General features: G+C 45.7%; 1 protein-coding gene across 2 annotated transcripts in view; it reads right to left on the bottom strand.

Moving 5' to 3' along the window:
- The window catches only part of PRR35 (proline rich 35), a 52,335-nt gene extending 39,144 nt beyond the window's left edge, over positions 1–13,191 (bottom strand). For both annotated transcript variants that reach the window (XM_039349931.1, XM_039349934.1), the window contains exon 1: positions 11,671–13,191. The gene's annotated coding sequence lies outside the window, so the exon portion shown is untranslated. The remainder of the gene's footprint in view (positions 1–11,670) is intronic.
- Positions 13,192–22,745: the final 9,554 nt, after the last annotated feature.

Below are 22,745 nucleotides of genomic sequence, written 5' to 3'. Positions count from 1 at the left end.
CTTACAATAATTCATTTAGTGACTGAAGTTACAACGGCACTGGAAAAAGCGTCCCGTGACTGGTTTTCGCGTGACCATCGCAGCACCCCCCCATGGTCACATGCTCAGAATTCAGACAATTGGCAATCAGTTCATATTTACGACAGTCTCAGTGTCCCAGAGTCAGATGATCTCTTTTTGTGGCCTTCAAACAAGCAAAGTCAACGGTGAAGCCAGATTCACTTAATCATGTTACTGATGTAACAACTGCAGTGATTTGCTGAACAATTGTGGCAAGAAAAACCATAACACGGGGCAAAAAAGTTGCAGAAATTCCGTCTCGTTCTCTGGCTGGGGAGTTGGAACGCAGCTGTCCAGCAGTGGCCAAAATTGCCATATTGCCAATAGCCTTTTCTTCTGCAACATCTCCATCGCGCTCAACCACCCAAGCAGCCTCCAGCTTGGGGGAAAAAAAAACCATTATAGGAGGAATTCTTCACCATGAACAATACACAATAGGAGCTGTAGCAGTGATGGGAGCCATTTACACACACACACACACAGAGGTTTTCTGACAGGGAGCTTAATCCTGGTGGACCGTACTAACTCCAATACCGTACGAGTGTGGATCTTTTTGGGGAATAGTTGATCATTCGGTTATCAATGGCTGGTCCTTCCTGCATTTCCTTCCCCACCATTTTCAATCCTCTTCCTGCAACTGTATTCCTTTAGCCCTTCCTTCCAGATTTTCCAAATGCTGGACTAGATTTGCCTGATGGCGGGACGGGCAGCTTATAAATTTAATAAATAAATAATAAATAAATATCCCGCAAGAGCTAAGCTTCTGTTACGTGGGATTCTGCATGCAAACAAGAGGGGAGAAGAAAAAAAATCCCTCATCTACTTCCGTTGGATTCTTCACCTTCAAAGTTAGTATTCAGGGGCCCGAAGGATTAATTGCAAAGTTGCCCCATGAGCATCTTCGCTAACCCTCCTTAATCCCATTTCCTTCTGGCTTAATGGATGACTGAAATGAAGGGGTTTTTTTTTTTAAAAAAAAATTAAAAACACGAGGGAGCCTGGGACGAGAGAAACCGGAGGGTCTGGATAATTTTCCAGGCATGCGGATGATTTTCGGCGACGTCAAAAATGTCACCCGAACGTTGGCCAAGAATTCTGCCTCTGCAGGCCCGCAGACGGTGCTCCTTCCATCCTTCCTTGCATGGGGTATGAGGCTAAGAAGAGGGGCGAGTGGGTTCCGATCCTTCTTTCCACTTAGGTAGATAGCGGTTCCTGTGAGGAGGAAGGCCCAGACGCCCCCTCGCTCTCTGCCACGGAGAGAAATGCGCTGGTGATCGCCCCAAGCAGCTGCATTTGGAGCGCTGCGTGGGTCTGCTGTCACTTCGCATCAGCCTCCTGGCTCCGATGTGGGGACTTGATTAAGTCTGTCGCCGCAGAACCCGTTTAAGGAGTCAGTGATTCACTTCACTGGCTAAGTGGGACCGATCGCGGCGCAGGTCACCGGCAAGGCCTTGGCAGCGTTCTCTGGGAAGAAATTGCATCCTACCAGGAGCATAGCAAAACCGCAGTGTCTTCTGACAGCAGAGTATTGCTTCCACGTCTTGTGGGACTCTGCTGGAGCCAGGACTCCAAAACGATAGGATAGGGACTTGAATTGTAGAAGAATTGTCCTCAGAAACAGCAAGAAACAAATGGAGCTTCTTCTTGGGGAGACCTTTGAAAGAAAGTTTTGGTCAAACCTGAACAAATGTTGGCTTCTCCTAAATGATGGATGAACAGCTTTGGTCCTTCTTATATGTTTTTAGTCTCCAGGCCCCTAATCATCTTAGCTGCTGTTCTCTGCACTCTTTCCAGAGTCTCAACATCTTTTTTTTATAATGTGGTGACCAAAACTGGATGCAGTATTCCAGGTGTGGTCTTGCTAAAGCAGTGGTTCTCAACCTGTGGGTCGGGACCCCATTTGGGGTCGAACGACCATTTCACGGGGGTGGCCAAACAACGCAGTCCGCCATTTTTTCCCCCTTTTCCTTAGCTGTGCTACTCCCTTTTATTCCATTGGCTTTTGAAAGCCAATAGAATAGACTCTCTTGAACAGAGTCTAATTCTATTGGCTTTCAAAAGCCCATAGGAATTGTCCAGGCTGTCTCTGCCCTGCTGAGCCCACCAAAAGTCCCATTCTGCAAACGGTGCTGCACCAGTTGAGTAGTCCTCGACTTAACGACCGGTTGGGGGTCACGGCATTAAAAAGGTTGAGAACCACTGTGCTAAAGTTTTGCAAAGCAGTGCTAAGATCCTTTCCAACTTGCCAATCCAAAACCCATTGAGTGGTTAGCAACAACAATGATCACAGCACACGGAGGAAAAAAAACCATACCGCAAGAGGAAGTAAATGGACGTGTACATTTCTGCCCCTCCTGGGCTCAGCCTTTCTGGATTTGTCAGCATCAATTTGCCTTGGTTGACTGGCATGACCATATTCTCTGTAGGATTAACTGCTCCATAAATCATCATGCTTTCTCTTGAGGGTTTTGCTTTCACCTGGCATGGAAGTAGATGAGCTGAGGGTCTGTTTTGATTCTGGAAGTGCCAGCTTGCTGATAGCCTTATGACTTTTATTTCACTTTGGGGAATAGCCCCTTGAACATAACCTTCTCCTTCTCTGTCCCCTGACCAACACTTGCAGTGCTCTTATTGAATGTCAGTCCACTTGGTTGACAAGGTCCACCTAGCAGGCAAATTCAAGAAGCATGAAACCCACAAGGATTTTTGAAAGACCCTTTTAATGCAAGCCAAAAGTAAAGGCACCCTTGACAACTGCAAAAGGAAAGCAGAATTATGACAAGCCAATTCAGAGATGGAGTGTCTTTTCTTTCCACGACCTCCATCTCTGGGCTGGGTTGCCTCTTCTCATGCCTACTTAACTCCTCTGCCTGGGACGAGTCCCAGTCAGTCTCTCACATGGGATTTAACAGAATAGCAGAGGTCTTTGGAGGTCTTCTTGTCCAACCCCTTGCTCAAGCAGGAGACCCTATACCAGGGGTAGGCAACCTTGGCTCTTTTATGACTCGTGGACTTCAACTCCCAGAATTCCTGAGCCAGCCACGCTGAGGGGAAAGGGAGAGGTTTCCAAGCTGAGCCATGCTGGCTCAGGAATTCTGGGAGTTGAAGTCCACAAGTCATAAAAGAGCTAAGATTGCCTACCCCTGAGCTAGGCTCATCAACCGGATTTGATAGCTAAAATAATCTTGCTAGAAATCTCCTCCAACCTCTAGTACTACAGCTGGCATTTTTATGAAAGAGAAGTTAGAAATAGGATTGGCAGATTGGAAAATTTTCATCACTGAACTCCAATTTTCTAGATCAAAAAACAGTATCACATCTTGGGGGTGACACAGTCCAGAAAGGACAACCTACAAAGACCAATCCTTCAACACAGTCATAATCACAGCTGGCCTCCACAACTGGTACATAGCCACTTGACACAGGAAGCTCTTGATCCTGATGTATTCATGCATCTCACAATTTCCCTCCTTTTCAGATTGTCACAGAATCCATGCCTGATCTCCATCCTGGCCCTCATTTGCTCTAGAGGCACTTTAGATCCAACTACTTTTCTCCCCTTATCAGGTGCCTTTGAATCATCTCCTGGGCTTCTGATTTTACAGGACAACACTTCAAAACCATCATAGATATGTGTAGGTCTCCAAAGGGAAAGAGAGAAAAAAGATCACCAGGATCTTCCTTCAAGTCCAGCACGTAAAAAACACCCAGAGTTTTGTAAGCTGGAGTAGTCCCACAGGCGTTTGCCCCATCATCTTTGCCTGCGGTGGTTTCCCTTCTAAACCACCTGCCACCCCACCAAACCAAAACCACCCTAAACTTCATCATTGCATTCAGAAACAAGGCCAACCCCGGGGTAAATTTCTCTCCTTTTCTCTGAATCTTGAGTTTCACCGGTCTCTTGATGCTTTCTCAGCATGAGACGCATGGGAAAAATAACGGTGTGGGATAAAAGCGGATCGCAGGAGTCCGAGAGAAGGAATTGCTGGATCTCTCAATCCTCAGATCTCGGTGTGGGCAGCCCTTGAAATATGTTTGCTCCTGTTCTGCTGTCGATGCTTTGAAAAATATTGGCTAAACATCAAGGACCGGGCTCGCTCTGACTTGTCTTGCAATTGCATTTAGCACTGGGCATTCGCTGGGTTTTTCAGCGCACAGGCTGCACTTGCTATATCGTACGGAAGACACTGGAGGGAGGTGTAGCTTTTTCCTTCCAAAGAAAGCCTTCAAGGCTAGCTCCGATTCAGAGAGCTTCCTTCTGCCAGACTGAAGGTTCAGATTCCACAGTAAGTCAACTGGGAAGGGGAGAATTCACAATGCACCCGGCTAGCACGCCGATCCCCAGTTTTTGACTTCTCCCGCAAAACAGTTTGTAATTTCATAACAGCCAAGAAAATGCAAATTCAAGAAGGCATGTCCCACTGTCAATTCCCATTTCCTGAAGGCCAAGAAACTGCTTTCCACAAGCCAGCTTCTCAGCTTACTTAGGTTTAGAAAAACGGGGGCAAAGATCTCCCCTGTGAAATTCTGATTCATAAACCACAAATAAAACAGACCGCAGTTTAGTCCAATATGCAACCACAATCCACTTTTGCTGGCAAAAACCTAGCAGAAATGAGAGCCTCACGGATACTACTAAAGTCATCAAAACGATCAGAATTTTCAACCTCATATTCAGAAATGCTGGATGTTCCATTTTCACTCTAATATCATTTTTATCCATTACATCACTCCATGTTTAGACTTCCTCTGTCTGTGTTTCACTCTGAGTCATTATTTAGTGTAATATGTCCTCCTTCCTGCACTATAATCCTTTCCTTGTTTCAAGGTATGTCATTTAAAAACCCCAAAGAGAAAACAAAATTGGGAAAAGCGGTGAGATCAAAAGGGCCTCTACCAATCAGAATCAAGATCACGTGAAGTATTAATACCACTTTATAAGGCCTTGATAAGGCCACCCTTGGAATGCTGCATCCAGTTTTGGTCACCACGATGTAAAAAAGATGCTGAGACTCTAGAAAGAGTGCAGAGAAGAGCAACAAAGATGATTAGGGGACTGGAGGCTAAAACATATAAGGAACGGTTGCTGGAATTGGGGATGTCTAGTTTAATGAAGAGAAGGACGAGGGGGGACAGGATAGCAGTCTTCCAATATCTCAGGGGCTGCCCCAGAGAAGAGGGAGTCAAGCTATTCTCCAAAGCACCCGAAGGCAGGACAAGAAACAACAGATGGAAACTGATCAAGGAGAGAAGCAACCTAGAACTAAGGAGAAACTTCCTGACAGTGAGAACAATTAACCAGTGGAACAACCTGCCTCCAGAAGTGGTGAATGCTCCAACACTGGAAGTTTTTAAGAAGAGACTGGACGGCCATTTGTCCGACATGGTATAAGGTTACCTGCCTGAGCAGGGGGTTGGACTAGATTACCTCCAAGGTCCCTTCCAACTTTATTATTATTATAATTATTATTACATTCTCATCTAATGGTATTGGGGGCAATAAAGCACCATGAAGCGGTTCTCTCTACAGGATAAGATGACCAAGGGTCTTGTATAAATGGCCATTTTTCATTTAAGCACCATCTTCCACTATCCCTGCCACTCTATATTGCCACTTGGTCCCAAGAAGAAGATTCAGGGGGGTGAACTTATTTTCCAAAGCACCAGAAGGCAAAACAAAAAGCAATGGATGGAAACTAATCAAGGAGAGAAGCAACCTGGAATTAAGGAGAAACCTCCTAACAGGGAGGACAATTAACCAATGGAACAGCCTGCCTCCAGAAGTTGTAGGTGGAGATCTTTAACAAAAGACTGGACAGCCACCTGTCTGAAACGGTATAGGGTCTCCTGCTTGAGCAGGAGGTTGGACTAGATGACCTCTGAGGTCCCTTCCAGCTTTATTCTGATTGATTCCCCCCCCCTCAGATTTGGGGACAAGAATGTTGCAGAGAAGAAAAGGAATATAACCAAATCCATGGTAGTTGCCTCTAACAATCCAGCCTGCTCAAAATTACTACCGAGAGAAATTCAAAAGAAATTCTTGTGCAACTGAGGAAAAAAAACAGAAGCTTTTTTAGCAGAGGGGAAAAAAATTGAAATATCCCAGGGCAGATTTCCACCTTTGTACGAGATGTTTTGAAACGCAGCCAAAAACTGCATGAAAAGAAGCCAAGGATGGGTTGTCCATTCCATTGTTCACATTTCAGAGTCTCCCTTATTTTTTGTTCCTTAACATTTTCTGCCCCTCCTCAAATGCCGTGCTCGGTTTAGTGTGCCAAGTCACGCATCTATTGGGCAAATAATGTACACAACATGGGCATATATTTGCATGCATTTCAATAAGAGAACTTTCCTGTTTTACCCGTGCTGAAAACGCCTCTAGCCCCATCTTCACAAAGCTCTGGACTTGCTTGGGTTGAGTCTTCCCCAAAATTCTGGATCGATCGATTTGCTATCCGTTGCCAGCATCTCAAGTCCTATTGTTTGGCGTCCATACCCCTGAGCTGCAGGTTTGTCTCACCCCTCCTTCCTAGAATCTAATCACCAAAATCTGTCAACCTTCAGGACACGTAGCAATGCCCATCTGTCGAACAAGGCTTCTTCTGCCTCAGGTCAACGTTGTGGATTGTTACGGTTCTGATCAGAGTTTTTAACTCCAGGGCTGAATTTACTTGGCTGAATGTTGATCACTAGATTGTCAGTTTTCAGATACGACAAGCATGTGGCTGGAAGTGGTTAAGGACGGGTGCATTCCGCCAAATGACGGGTTCATTATGCAAAAATAAATCAAGGAAAAGACAAAACAAGGCAGGACCAAGCATATAAGTATTAAGCATCCTTTTCATTCCACCACTTAATGTTTCTGTTATTCTGAATTAGCTACTCATCGTAGGTCAGCATTACCCAAACTAGATAGATATCCCATGACATGGACAGGAGGACTCTATGGGCGTCAAGGATAAAGGAATCCAAAGAGAAGAAGATGAACAAATGGAGACGCAACTTTTGTTGTGGCCCATTGCACTATCATTCTCCCAACACAAATGTCTTGCAAATGGCAGGTTTTTCTACCCTACCTCCATAGAACTTCAGCCAGCACAGGTGATCAAACCAAAGGGGAAAGGCGCTACTTGAGAACGAGGTCCTCTTACCCAAGAACATAGGGTTGGTCTTCTAGTCTAACCCCATGGTCAAGGCAGGAGACCTTATACCATCTCTGTCAAATGGTTGTCCAATCTATTTTTGAACACCTCCAGTGATGGAGTACCCACAACTCTGGAAGGCAAACTATTCCATTGATTGTATTGATTGATGGTATAGACTCTCTTACTTGTGCAGGGAGTTAGATTAGATGACCTCCAGGATCCCTTCCAATTCTGTTATTCTTTGTTCTACGTTCTCTTCACTAGACTAGACATAGCTAGCATCTTCAATCGTTCATCATATACTACTTACAGGTTCATTCACTGAGGTAATTTGTGGCTTATTTAATAAACTACAGGATCCTGAAGTCTCAAATGAAAACTCAGTCATCACATTCCTGATCTGGCCTGTCTCATACACAACACACAAAGGCACAGCCTGTTGAACTATGGCTTACGGGAAAAGTCAGTTCCCTCAAACCCATAATGTGGGGATTCTGATCTCTGGAGAGATCCAGATGACATCTTCCCCCCTTGCGTTCTTCACGGCAGCAAGACCCATTTTGTTCTTCCAAGCTTCTGACCCAGTTTGATTGCTCTGTCAAACGGATAACTCCTTCAACGTTACAACCACACTGAGAAGAGTGGCTTACAACCAGTCCTCACACTTATGACCATCACAGCATCCCCATGATTACCTGATCAAAATTGGAGCACTTGGCAATCGGCATCTTTATACGACGGTCCCATGATGGGGTCACGTAATTGCTATTTGCGACCATCCCGGCAGGCTTCATTGTGAAGGTAGTCTACTTTTTGCATTTTGTGTGTTTTACACACACACACACAAGTGAAAACTAGGATAGAAGCTTGAAAGAACAAAATGGGTCTTGTAGTGAAGGAAGTCTACTGTGTGTGTGTGTGTTATACACACTACCCTCACAATGAAGCCAGCTGGAATGGTCGTAAAGATGAAGCTGGTTGGGATGGTTGCAAGTATATATATGGACGGACAGACAGACAGACAGACATTCTGGATTACTTCATTTTTTTAATCCAGTTGTGTCTCCCTCACAAGCTATACAGACTTGGGTGAGCTGCAAAAACTGCAGAATAGATCAATCATTAAATTAAGTTAGTGGGGCTCGTATCTTGTTCCAAACAATAAGGCTTGTTTCAGTCTACAAAGCATAACATCTGGGTTCGCACACAACAAATTAAGCTGAAAGCAAGCAGCCTACATCATGACTTATTTCTTCGTTATCTGGACATAACAGCACGCTCAGCAGTTTTGAGCACAATTAAAAAAGAAAGTCAGGCAATAAAATCCAAACCCATATAGAAAAAAAAATTATAATAATAGATAACTCTAGTGCCAACTCCATCTTTATGGCAAGAGCAATTAATCCTCAAAATCCTGTGGGAAAGCTCCATCTTCACTTCTGTAAAGATTGCTAGAAATCTACCACACAAGGGAGGCCACCAAAGGCCACCAAAAAAAAGTACAGATAGTCCTCGACTTACAACTGTTCATTTAGTGGCACTGAATGGCCACTAAAAATGGCACTGAGAATGTGGAATGGCTCGTCTTCAGAAGTTATGGACCCTGGAGGCTTTTAAGAAGAGATTGGACAGTCATTTGACTGGGATGGTATAAGGTCTCCTGCTTGAGCAGGGGGTTGGACTAGAAGACCTCCAAGGTCCCTTCCAACTCTGATATTCTGAACCTAGAGTGTGCCAGTGTGCAAGGCAGTCCAACCGGTCAGTCCTAGAGGAGATCAACCCCGACTGCTCTTTAGAAGGCCAGATCCTGAAGTTGAAACTCAAGTACTCTGGCCACCTAATGAGAAGGAAGGACTCCCTGGAGAAGAGCCTGATGCTGGGAAAGATGGAGGGCAAGAGAAGAAGGGGACGACAGAGAAGGAGGTGGCTGGATGGAGTCACTGAAGCAGGAAGCATGAGCTTAAAGGGACTCCAGAAGATGGTAGAGGACAGGAAGGCCTGGAGGAACGTTGTCCATGGGGTCGCGATGAGTCGGACACGACTTCGCAACGAAGAAGAAGAAGAAGAAGAAGAAGAAGAAGAAGAAGAAGAAGAAGAAGAAGAAGAAGAAGAAGAAGAAGAAGAAGAAGAAGAAGAAGAAGAAGAAGAAGAAGAAGAAGAAGAAGAAGAAGAAGAAGAAGAAGAAGAAGAGTGTGCCAACCTTATCTAACCTAGTAGGATGGGCAGATACCCTCAGGGAGAGCAGTCCCACAACTAAACTGGCCCAGGTGGATTTTTGGATGCTATCATTGTCCATATTCCTTTCCAACTCTTTTTCCAAGCTCTATATATCCAATTTTAGGACCCTTTCAAGCCCCAGGTGGGGCCCTTCCCCACCCAAAAAAGTTGCTCCAGGAAACACCAGCGCAAAGAGGCAAGGACCACATCCACCCCATCCCCACTTCTCCAGATCCATCTTTGCCTCCTGAAGCTTCTTTTCTCTTCACAAATCCATGCGACACACCCAGAGTTTAGAGGGTGACGGAGTGTGTGTGTGTGTGTGTGTGTGTGTGTGTTTGGGAGGGGGGGAATTGTCGCATTCAGCCCTCCCTTTGTCCCCCCCTCCATTTGAGGGAGGGCTAATTGCGAGACAAGGCCAGTGGGGAGGGGAGGTGGGGGGAGACTAGCAATTATTTCTCCTCCTGAAGCCCCCAACCCATTTGAAACGGTTAAGCAGAAGTCGGGCGGTATGGATGCCACACACTTTCTTGAGGCGCATTTGCTGTTTTTTCACTTGTGAAATATTTCTGTCAGAACCAGTTAATGTACAAATTAGCAGCAGTGGTCTCTCTCTTACGTCTTCTGACTCACTAATTTGACGGGGGGGGGGGAGGTAGGGAGGAAGAAAGAGAGGGAGTCTGTCCGGGGAGTAAATTTCTCTCGCAAGGGGCAATTGGCTGGTCAGGCACGATGGCGGGTGGAGAGGGAGGGACACATGGGGAGGGGGAGGGAGGGAGGGCTGGGAGGCATTTGTCACAGCTGCGGCAATTAGGAAGCTCACTGCAAGGTGTGCTTCAAAAGGGGGGGTGCCCCTTTTCATAGATGCCATTACAAGAGACCGAGAGGGGTCACACCGTCGCTGGGATGATGCCTTGATTCAGGCGCAGCTCGAGACGCCTGTCAAAGCCGGCGTGCAACTTGGAGGTGGCATCTAGCCCAGCCTGGGAGATTTTGAGAAGCTAAGCAAGGTCAGAGCTCCATAGGAAGGGATGGGTGATCAAATGGGCTGTGGAATAGACTGGGAAGTCAAGCTACACTCCCCAAAGTTAGCCCTGTTACTCTAGTTATTCTAGTCAAGCTGCCCAGAAAACAAGGACTTGGAAGGACTTAGATTCAAGGTCAACGTGAAGGAGATGTTACTTTGGCTTGAGGGTTCTGCAAAGGCAGACAATTGTGGCTGATTCCAGAAGGTCTTGGTCAAGCAGGTAATGCAGCTAGTCCTCAACTTACAACAGCAACTGAGGCCCAAATTTCCGTCGCTGAGACAGACTGAAGTTTGTCCCACATGTTACAATCTCATTTTACCTTGAGATCAAACCGAAAACTTGTTTTTAATTACATGGCTGTGTCTCACCAGCTTCTCATTCTCTTCCCCTTCGTACGTTTTCCATTTTTTAATATTTTTTTTAAATTACCTCTTACCCTTTATAGGTATTCCTCCACATATGACTGTATTGGAGCCTGCCCATTACAGTCATATGTCGTAACGGACATGAAACTGGTCAGTCAGGTGACTAACCAGATAGTTGTTAACTGAACCCATGGTTCATGATGGGTGTAGTTTTGATGAAAAGTGGAAGTGCCTGGTTTGGGCAAAATTGTTGTCAAACGTAGCCCCGTGACCATGGGATGTTGCAAAGGACTATAAATACGGTCAAGTTCCTGATTGTATTTGTACCACAATGTAAAAAAGATGTTGAGACTCTAGAAAGAGCGCAGAGAAGAGCAACAAAGATGATTAGGGGACTGGAGGCTAAAATATATAAGGAACGGTTGCTGGAATTGGGGATGTCTAGTTTAATGAAGAGAAGGACGAGGGGGGGCATGATAGCAGCCTTCCAATATCTTGGGGGCTGCCACAAAGAAGAGGGAATCAAGCTATTCTCCAAAGCGCCGGAAGACAGGACAAGCAACGGCTGGAAACTAACCAAGGAGAGAAGCAACCTAGAACTAAGGAGGAATTTCCTGACAATTAGAACAATTGACCAGTGGAGCAACCTGCCTCCAGAAGCTGTGAATGCTCCAACACTGGAAGTTTTTAAGAACAGATTGAACAACCATTTGTCTGAAATGGTATCGGGTCTCCTGCCTAAGCAGGGGGCTGGACTAGATGACCTGCAAGGTCCCTTCCAACATTATTATTGTTGTTGTTGTTGTTGTTACCACAGGAGGGGTCCCCAAAAGTCAAAACTTCAGATCTAGTCACCTTTTTCTAGTCATCTGTAACTTCAAAGGGTCACTCGGTCGTAATTCGAGGACAATCTGCATTTCAAAACTCTGGACTTCCAGGGCAACTCCTGAAAAATTAAAAGCATTTGGGCTTTTAGTCGCGTGCGTTTCAATGGCGACGGGATGCTTTCTGTGATTAGGGGGACACGAAGTACAAGACACTTCGCTCGTTTGAAAAGCGTCATGGGAATCGGCCAGGAAGCTGGAGCATAACAAGGGATTAAAAAAAAACAACCAACCAACAACACAGCACGGTGATTGTTTCCTTCCCCCCCTCCTTTTTGCAACGGATGAACCACAAAGCACCTCTGGTGAGCTAAAAGTCCCTTCTTTGATTCTCCCAACGATGACCTGACAGCCTGCTCCCCACCTCCCCTTCAATTAGCGCACATATCTCTATTTTTAAAAAGAGTACATGGAGCATAATAAATCTCCAGCACTTTCTCTTCACTCAAAACCTGACCAGGTGAAAGACGCCCGGGGGGGTCCGTCCATGCTAATTCTCTAGCTTTGGGCTTGGAGGACCAGCCGCCTTAACGCTGGGACAAATTGATGACAAATTGGTTTAGGAATTACGGGCAAACAGCCCCATCAGGAGGCTGGGTCAGTGCCCCCGCTTGGCTTCGGAGGGGGGGGGCTGGATCCCAGAAGGTGGGGTCAGCCAGCAGGTCCTCTCCCCCCCCTCCCCACTCTGCCCTGAGTCCCTGGTCATGCTTCTTCTCCGGCGGGAGAAGATTGTCCTGACAGATCATTTGGGTCTGACAAACCATTCTGCTTATCCACCAGCCAAGAGGGGCTGTTTGGTGAGATGGGGGGGGGGGTGCCCCTGCCAGCCAGGTGGGAGGCAGGAAGCTGCCTGCGGGTCCCGGGGACAGCATCCACTAGTATGTGATGTGTTGTGGCAGTTTCCCTGCAGCCTGAAGCCAGCCTGGAGCAAACGCCGCTGAGGTCTTTAATTGCTTTCCGATTTGATAGCCCACTTTTTGACAGGCTGGGCTGTGCAGCTGCCACGCTCGCCACTGTCCCCACTTAGTTGGGGGGGACAGGCAGGCCACCAGTTTTGTCTCCTCTCCCCATGGCCTTTGAAAAGAAGGGAGCCAACAGGACGAGAGTCACCCATCTCCCTCGGCGGGCAGAGATTGGACATGCCTGAGATGATCCAGGCTCCCAGTCATGAAAGAATTTCTCCCTCCATGCATCTCAGAAGGGAGGAAGAAGATGCAAAGTTGCTGGGTTGCCCTGAGACTGGGAGCTGAAATGAATACAAAAGAGAAATGGATTGAAATCAGGGAGCCATTCAGGACCTTTTTTTGTAGAGATCCTCCAGGAAGATCTTGGAGTTTGGGTCAGCTTCTTCTGGGGTCACATCTGGAATTCTTTATTGCGTTGTTTGTCCCTTCTTTTTCTTCTCTTTGTGGCCTACCACAGTGTTTCCCAACCTTGGCAACTTTTAAGATGCGTGGACTTCAGAATAACAGAGATGGAAGGGACCTTGGAGGTCTTCTAGTCCAACTCCCTGCTTTAAGCAGGAAGCCCTATATCATTTTAGACAAATGTCTGCCACTCTTTTCTTAAAAGATTCCATTGATGGAGCACCCAAGACTCCTAAAGGCAATTCGTTCCACTGATTAATTGTTCGGGAAAGTCCTCCTTAGTTCTAGGTTGCTTCTCTCCTTGACGAGTTTCCATCCGTTGTTTCTTGTCCTGCCTTCAGGTGCGTTGGAGAATAGCTTGACACACTCTTCTTTGTGTTGGCTGGGGAATTCTGGGAATCCACACATCTTAAAGTTTCTAAAGTTGGGGAATACTGAGCTAGAGGGTCAGGCCAAGTTCCAAGGCTCCATCATTTTTAAGGCTGTTCAATTTGGCCAAAACAATTCAAGGAAGTCCTCTTTTTCGTAGCGCACCTTTTAAGGAGGGAGATGCGAACTGGGTTGTTTCAAGGAGACTTTGGAAAGTTGAAGGGAAGAATATTACCTCAAACAAGTCGATGGAGATTCTCAACCATCCAGGTCATGGTTTTCCCAAAGGTGCCTTTTTCCCTCTTTCCTGACACTGAGGAGAATCAACCAGTATTAATACCATTTTACAAGGCCTTGGTAAGGTCACACTTGGAGTACTGCATCCAGTTTTGGTCACCACGATGTAAAAAAGAGGTTGAAACTCTGGAAAGAGTGCAGAGAAGAACAACAAAGATGATTAGGGGACTGGAGGCTAAAACATATAAGGAACGGTTGCTGGAATTGGGCATGTCTAGTTTAATGAAGAGAAGGACAAGGGGGGAAAGGATAGCAGTCTTCCAGTATCTCAGGGGCTGCCCCAAAGAAGAGGCAGTCAAGCTATTTTCCAAAGCGCCTGAAAGCAGGACAAGAAGCAACAGATGGAAACTAACCAAAGAGAGAAGCAACCTGGAACTAAGGAGAAACTTCCTGACAGTTAGAACAATTAACCAGTGGAACAACCTGCCTCCAGAAGTGGTTAATGCTCCAACACTGGAAGTTTTTAAGAAGAAACTGGACAGCCATTTGTCTGACATGGTACAAGGTTACCTGCTTGAGCAGGGGGTTGGACTCTTGTTATTCTGAAGTTTCTCCTTAGTTCTAGGTTGCTTCTCTCCTTGATTAGTTTCCATCCATTGCTTCTTGTCCTGCCTTCAGGCGCCTTGGAGAATAGCTTGACTTCCTCTTCTTTGGGGCAGCCCCTGAGATACTGGAACACTGCTATCATGTCCCCCCTTGTCCTTCTCTTCATTAAACTAGACATACCCAATTCCAGCAACCGTTCCTCGTATGTTTTAGCCTCCAGTCCCCTGATCATCTTTGTTGCTCTTCTCTGTACTCTTTCTAGAGTCTCAACCTCTTTTTTACATCATGGTGACCAAAACTGGATGCAGTATTCCAAGTGTGGCCTGCAGAGCTAAGAAGCCCTTTCCTGACTTAGAGGTTAAAAAAGTTTTTGAGAAAGGTCAGATGGAGAGACCAGCATAATCCAAGACCATTTCGCAGCATTTCAGAGAACACAGAGAAATAAAAAAACTGCTTCAGCTCCTTCCCTGGAGATCGTGCAAGAAGCACCGCATCGAAAGTTCTGGGAGAGCAGAAAGAGTCAAGAACTTCGCCCGGGCGCTCGCAAAGTGCTTACCCCGAAGGGCCATTAGCAGCAACCTGCATTATTGAGGAGAGCCTGATGGAGCAACCGCCAATACTGGGTGGCCCTGGGGGCAAACCACTCGGCTGTGCTTTGCAAAAGCCGCAAGACCAGCCACCTTGCGAAAGGAGAACGTCAGGCTGCGAAGCCTCACTACGTTGTTCAGCATCTCTTCCGTTTCTGGCTCCTTCTCACACAGGGTGTTTTGAGTCCTTCCTCAGAAGAACGGCTAACTAATCCTTCCGAGGTGCAGAATCACTTTGTGTTTAAAAAAATAAAAGCCTACGTAGAATTCCATTTTAAGTGGAAACCGTCCTTGGCCTCTTAACAGAAAGTACGGATCCGTGCTGCACCTTGAGAAGGCTTTCTTTGCGTTTAGAGTTTGCATTTTCAGCTTCAAAAGAAATCAGACTTTTACGGGGGATCTGATTCACTATGGTTTATAGGTCTAGTTAATCATTTGTACCACGTTAATCAGGAATTCTTAGTCTGAAACTTAAGAACGGCGTAGATTTTCCTTTAAAAAGTGGTAGAGTGCGTTTCGTAACTCTTGAAATAAAGCTACATTCAAAAACTTGATCTCATGATGGAAGGAAGGAATTAAGCATATGCCTTCAAAGAATCTATGGAAAGGAAAGAGGAAAAGGAAAGGGAAAACAGAAAAGGGAAAAAGGAAAAAGGAAAGAAAATGGAAAAGGAAAAAGGAACAAGAAAAAGGAAATAGGAGCTAAGGGACAATTTTTTTTTGTCTTTCTCAGCCTAAAGAACTGCAAAGCTAACTATTGAGTGCAAACTTTTTGAAGCCCAAAGTTTCAACTGGCTACTAAAAGGTTTGGGAGGCCAATGACCCACACAAGGAAGAGCCATGTAGAACAGCAGGTGGATCCATTTGTTGTTGTTAGTTGCGAAGTCGTGTCCGACCCATCGCAACCCCATGGACAACGTTCCTCCAGGCCTTCCTGTTCTCTACCATCTTCTGGAGTCCATTGAAGCTCACGCCTCCTGCTTCAGTGACTCCATCCAGCCACCTCATTCTCTGTCGTCCCCTTCTTCTCTTGCCCTCCATCTTTCCCAGCATCAGACTCTTCTCCAGTGAGTCCTTCCTTCTCATTAGGTGGCCAAAGTACTTGAGTTTCAACTTCAGGATCTGGCCTTCTAAAGAGCAGTCAGGGTTGATCTCCTCCAGGACTGACCGGTTTGAACACCTTGCAATCCAGGGGACTTGCAGGAGTCTTCTCCAGCACCAGAGTTCAAAGGCCTCCATTCTTTGGCGCTCAGCCTTTCTTGTGGTCCAACTTTCACAGCCATCCATTGCAACTGGGAAAACCATGGCCTTGACTATACGTACTTTTGTTGGCAGGGTGATGTCTCTGCTTTTTAGTATGCTGTCTAGATTCGCCATAGCTTTCCTCCCCAGGAGCAAGCGTCTTTTAATCCATATCATATCTGAAACATGATTTTAATTTACATCCATGTTTACCTTTAATAACAAACAATACTAAGTTCAATATTGTTTAGGAGATTAATTATATGGGCTGTAGGTTATGATCCCTGGCTCCTATTGACCTGCTGCTTTTTTCCAATCTTATTCTTAAAAAGTTTGAAAAATTTATTTGATTCTCTTTTGAGAGTTTCTGGCTTTCTTAATACTGCTAGAAGTTGGGAAGTTTTGTTGCTGATTTAGCTGGAAGTTTTCTCTTTTCACCAATCAAAAATCTCCCTGGCTGCCTGTCCTTTTCAATTGGAAAGGGCTCTGCTGGAGATTATTCATTTTCATTTATTTCCAAATTGCATATCCCTTCTTTGCAATTGCAATGCGGTGTTCATTTAACAACAGCGAATTTGCTTAAGGACTGCTGCAAAACGTGTCATAAAATAAGGCTCGGTCACGTGAATGCCTCAACCTACAAGCGTAATGACTGGAAATCCAGTCCCAGTTGGGATCACAAATCAAGGACTACCTGTACAAGATCCTTTTCCCTCTCACAAAATCATGGTAACAAAAAACATGAGAAACAGAAAAGCATCAGCCTAGCCTTCAAGATAGCTTCATTTTTGCCCAACGAGGCTCTACTTTTAGCAAGCCTAAAATCTGACAGCAGATGGATCCTCTCTGCCTTTATTCAAACTGGAGCCAGTTTGGTCTAGTATCAGGCGCCAGGCTAGAAAGTGAGACGGTGAGTTCTAGTCCCGCCTTAGACATGAAAGCCAGCTGGGTGACTTTGGGCCAATCACCAGGAGACTGGGAGTTCTAGTCCCGCCTTAAGCCTGAAAGCCAGCTGGGTGACTTTGGACCAATCACCAGGAGACTGGGAGTTCTAGCCCCAGCTTAGCCATGAAAGCCACCTGGGTGACTTTGGACCACTCATTCTCTCTCGGCCCAACCTACCTCACAGGGCTGTTGTTGTGGGAAAAACAGGAGGAGGAAGGAGGATTAGCTCTATTTGCCCCTTGAGTGATTTGTCAAACGTAATAAATACACGTACATAAAATTCAGTCCCTTTTCCAAGCCATTCTAGCTGTGTCTTTGCATCCGGCTGTCAATTACTCCAGTGAGTTAAGCAATCACCTGTTGAGCATGGAACGAAGGCAGTATTTATTTGGTTTCCATCAGCCAAAGGATGATTTATCTTTTCTCCCAACCCAGCCTCTCTGCCTTCTCCCCGGGATAAAAAGCTGCTTAGTTCTTTGGCAACTGTTCTTGTCTTTAGGCGGAGATTTGTGCTGTAAAATGCACAATATGTTCTATCTGCCCTTTGGGAGACATCAAATATTCACCAGGCTGAAAAAGGGAAAAAGTCAGCTGATGCTTTTCCCTGCTCCCACCCTCCCAATTCAGGAAGGGGGTCAAAATGTGCCAGATCTCCAGCTACTGATGCTCCAGCTCACAGCATGCTACGTGGGAATGCAGCAAAAAGAGAGGCACCAGGATAGGCTGGGTCACGCGTGAGAACACAACATTGACCCCTGCTAGCTGATCTAAGTCTCCCCCTGCACACGCACACGCCTCCAGCACTTAATCCAAAGGCACAATAAATTTGGGTGGGCGAGTGAAACTGAGAGAGAAGAATTGGCTGACGAGCTGGTGAATTGGAGACCACAAGTGTGAATTAAAGGATGTATAAAGATGGAGGAGCGGTAAATACAGCGGAGAACCAGTTTGGTCTGGTGGTTAAAGCATCAGGCTAGAAACAGGAGGCTGCAAGTTCTAGTTCCGCCTTAGGAATGAAAACTGGCTGGGTGACTTTGGGCCAATCACCAGGAGACGGTGAATTCTAGTCCTGCCTTAGCCATGAAAACCAGCTGGGTGACGTTCAGACAATCACCAGGAGACGGTGAATTCTAGTCCTGCCTTAGCCATGAAAACCAGCTGGGTGACATTCAGACAATAACCAGGAGATGTGAGTTGTAGTCCCACCTGAGCCATGAAAACCAACAGGGTGACGTTGGGCCAATCATCAGGAGATCACGAGTTCTAGTCCCGCCTTAGCCCTGAAAACCAGCTGGGTGACGTTCAGACAATCACCAGATCACGAGTTCTAGTCCTGCCTTAGCCATGAAAACCAGCTGGGTAACGTTCAGACAATCACCAGATCACGAGTTCTAGTCCCGCCTTAGCCATGAAAGCCAGCTGGGTGACTTCAGGCCAGTCACTGTCTCTCAGCCAATCCATTCCACAGGGTTGTGGTTATAGGGCAAATAGGAAGAGGAAAGAGCATTAGATATTTTGCCCCCTTGAGTTGCTTATAAAACAATAATAATAATAATAATAGTAAAGTTGGAAGGGACCTTGGAGGTCATCTAGTCCAACCCCCTGCTTGGGCAGGAAACCCTACACCATTTCGGATAAAGGTGGGATATAAATAAAATTTTAAAAGACTTACAGGAAGACTTTTTATACATAACATACGTGCATATTCCTGCGGTGTACGAGTGATGTGGGGACTGAGGTCAGTTCACCGATTACTCCCTTGTGCAAAGGGGACAACACAGTGTTGCAGCACAGGACACCTTAGGAGAGGGCACTGTGTGGCATGGGGGCTTTCTCCCCTCTTTCTGCAGACAGCAACATTCCTTAACAGGAAGCAATGCCAAACTCCAGAGAGGGGGCCTTGAAAAAATGCAGCTTCTGCAAAGCCTTTCCCCAAGTCTTCCACCCCCCCCCCTCCATCTGTTCCTCTGCCGCTGATGCTGATGGCTTTTGACAAGGCCCTCCTTCACACAAGACTGTTTTGCCCAGAAAATCTATTACAAGTTGTTCTTAGACAGACAGATTTTTTTTCTCCTTCTGCCACACCGAGCCGGTCTTGCTCAGTGTCCCACCCCAGGCAGGAGAGGAGGCTCGGCGTGGGCAGAGGGGCTGCGGTCTCTGATCGGCTAGGAGGGTGGGGGAACACCAGACAACTTGCAAGCAATCTGGCCAGCTCCCTCCCACCTTGGGATGATTGGAAATAATTGGGGGTACAGGATCCCTCTCTGCTTTTTTCTCCCTCTGCTCTCCTCTGGGGCAACCTCAGGGTGCTTGTGTCCATCTGCCCAAACTAACTTTAACAAAACCACGTCTGGTGGACTGCAGCCAGCAGGGAGACTGGCAGACAGTCCCTTTGGGGGATGAATCAGAACTTTAAAACCCAAGCTGGTTTGCAAAATTCAAATATATATTTGAAACTCCGCAATACCCCAGCCGCATACACCAACACACACAGAGAGAAAGACTGATTTAAATGTTTTGAAAGAGGAAAAGGAATGTGTTTGTCAACCTCAACAATTGTAAGATAGATTTCAACATCCCTCAGCTATGAATCTTAAAATTGCTGAGGTTAAGAAATATTGTCAACAGATCCCATGGAAGATTCTCTTACCAACTTTGCACAAACACAATCAATTTGGGGGTCTCTTTGAGTTATGCAGTGCAATTGGGCTTACAGGTAGTCCTCAACTTAGGACTGTTTTTCACACTTATGACCCTTGCAGCATCCTTGACCCAAATGCGGGCGTTTGGCAGCTGGTTCATATTTATGACCGTTGCAATCTCCCAGGATCATGTGATCTGCTGACAAGCAAAGTCAATGGAGGATGCCGGATTCCACTTAACAACCGTGTTAGTAACCTAACAATTGCAGTGATTCACAGCTATGGCAAGAAAGGTTGTAAAATGGGGCAAAACTCACTTTAACAACTTAGCAATGGAAACTTTGGGCTCCACTGTGCCCAAAAGGCGAGGACTGCCTGTATCCAATTTTGCATCCCATTGAAGAGATTTGGCGGTTTCAACTTCCTCCAAGCAATAAAGTTTTATTTTTCTCATATTTTTGAACTACCCATCTCCCTCAAAGAGGGATCTGGGTGGGGTGCAAAAAAACACTTCTTCCCAGTCTTTTCTGTAATGGAATAACAAAAAAAGGGACGATCAAGAATGAAACTTTGGCAGCTAATGTGCTTCTTCATTTCAACTTGCCATTAGAGTAAGGGGGGAGGTATTGCTTTAAAAGTGTTTAGAAGTGTTTGTGATTCTGCTGAAGACCGTGAGAGCCTGAAAAATTTCCAAGGACACTGCAGTAGGTGTGGAGAAGAAGCAGACGGTTCCCATAACAAAGTGAAATTGTTTACAGGGACTATGTGAGAGGTTTGGCCAGAGAGATTATTGTTTAATTCTTATGAATGGAAGTATGGAAACCAAAGAGGCTGCATATAAAGGAGAGAAGTTTGTGAAAGACAAGAGATTCACACACACTTCCTGGGCAATTCATCACTAAAGAAGGGCAAGGACACCATCCTTCATTCAGGAGATGCTCACCCAGACTCTCTTCTTCTCTGGAAGGAAATTTGGAGGGCAATTTCCCTTTCATCAAATGAGATGACAACCAGGAAGAAAAACAAAAGTCCAGAAAATGCCTTTCTTTGCCACTAATTTTAATTTTTTCTCCCCTTTATCACGTGCAGGGGTGCCAAACAGTGTTGAAAGTGCCAGGGCTAATTCTGAACTAGATTCCCCCCCCCAACAGTGATATATTTTAGGTACAGGAAATTTAAAACACTTTGATTCAGGGGAGTCTTTTATTGCTAAGCTAGTGCATTAAGACTTACAGATGCATGTACTTATAATGATAAATCGCGTGAATGAAAGAGTCAATGGTGTATCTATCTGGAATGTGCCTTGGCACATTCATTATCGTTGTAATTATTGATGTTGGACTTACGTTGCATGGCTATTTATTTTTGCTGGAACCAGGGTCTATATAGCTTTTGGCTATATCAGCATTAAACTTTAACGATAGAAAAGAGTGTCGATGCTTTGGAACTTTGATGTTGGAGAATTCTCCAGAGAACACTATGGTTGTCCAAGAAGAGAAATGGATGGATCACCGAACAAAGCAACTCGCAGCTCTCACTCAAGACACAAATGACCACGCTCACATTATCCTGCTTGGGACACATTATGAAAGGCCCAGCTTTCTGGAAAAAGCTCCACTGCTGGGCAAAGTAGAAGAGGACCACCATCAGCAAGACAGATGGACTCGGTTACAGTACCAACCCGTGCAATGTTGAAAGGCCTGGTCAGGGACTCATCAGCACGGAGAAAATCCACTTATCCGACTGCTAAGAACCAACACACACAAATTACAGGTAGCCCTCAACTTATGACCTCGGTTGAGACCAACATTTCCATTTGTTAAGTGAGTTTTGCCCCATTTTACGACCTTGCCACAGCTGTTAAGTGAATCAATGCAGTGGTTAAGTTAGTCACACGGGACAGTGCAACCGTCATACATGCCAGTTGCATGACATCTGAATTTTGATCATGTGACCACCATGCAATGGTTATTAAGTGTGAAAAATAGTCACGGGTCACTTTTGCGGTGCCTTTGTAACTTCAAACGGTCCCTAGGTGGACTGTTGTAAGTTGAGAACAATCTGTATTAAAGTTTGCAAATTAACTCTGATTTTGGAACTGCAGCTGCGTAGGAGGCCGCTGAAGCAACAGAAAAGCAGAAGAAGGAAGATAAGGTTTGCCAAAGTTGCAATTGATTTACTGAGCAAACGCAGGAAAGCCTATTTCCAAAATGATTCAAAGGCTTTAAAAGGCTCGCAAAAAAGATGTAACACTGGAGCAAACCAACCCAAATAGTTGAAACATCATCTGGAACCTTGTCATGTAAATACTTGCTTTTCCTAATCTTAATGGCCAAGATGACAGAATAACGGAAGGGATCTTGGAGGTCCTTCTTAGATCTTTTTTTTTTTTTTTTAGAAGGCGTGCGTTTTGGACCTCAGAAACCCCTGCAGAGAAGGCCCAGTCCCCATTTGCTCTCTGATCTAACTGCAGCACCTGCAAAGGTCTCCACCCCAGATGGCTTCATGCATGGTGAAGAAGTTTCCATTTTAAAAGAGCCAACATTTTTCCTGTTGACCTTTGAGGATGCAACCTGGGGCAATGGGTGAAGCCTGTCAGTAGACACCAGGTGACGATTGGGACTTGTGTTTTGTGGCTATGCACCAGAGCAGAAATTACGTGGTGTTGCATCTCTGATGATACCTACAGGCCCTTTCATGGAGTTGCAGAGAACTGTGAGATGGGACTCCATAGATCAGTGGTGGCGAATCTATGGCACGGGTGCCAGAGGTGGCACTCAGAGCCCTCTCTGTGAGCACGCACGCCGTTGCCCCAGTCCTAGGCCTTCAGCTGGGTTTTATAAAACCTTTTCGCTTTAGGCCTCCGCCGCCGTGTGCAAAAAAAAAAAAAAAAAAAGTTCAATCAATCAGTCAATTTCAACATCTTGTGGGAAAAAAAAGATCTTGCAAAGTTGGAATTGATTGATTGAACTTTTTAGTCCCACCCAGTCTGCCGTTACCACTGCAGCCACGCCCACCCAATGGGCCACACCCACACCCATCCGGCACCCG

Source organism: Crotalus tigris, unplaced genomic scaffold (genome assembly GCF_016545835.1).
Source record: "Crotalus tigris isolate CLP2741 ecotype Arizona unplaced genomic scaffold, ASM1654583v1 scf7180000018301.7375997, whole genome shotgun sequence".
In the NCBI taxonomy this organism is placed as follows: domain Eukaryota; kingdom Metazoa; phylum Chordata; class Lepidosauria; order Squamata; family Viperidae; genus Crotalus; species Crotalus tigris.
The sequence above is the reverse complement of the archived record's forward strand: the minus strand, read 5'-3'. Positions and strand labels throughout refer to the sequence as shown.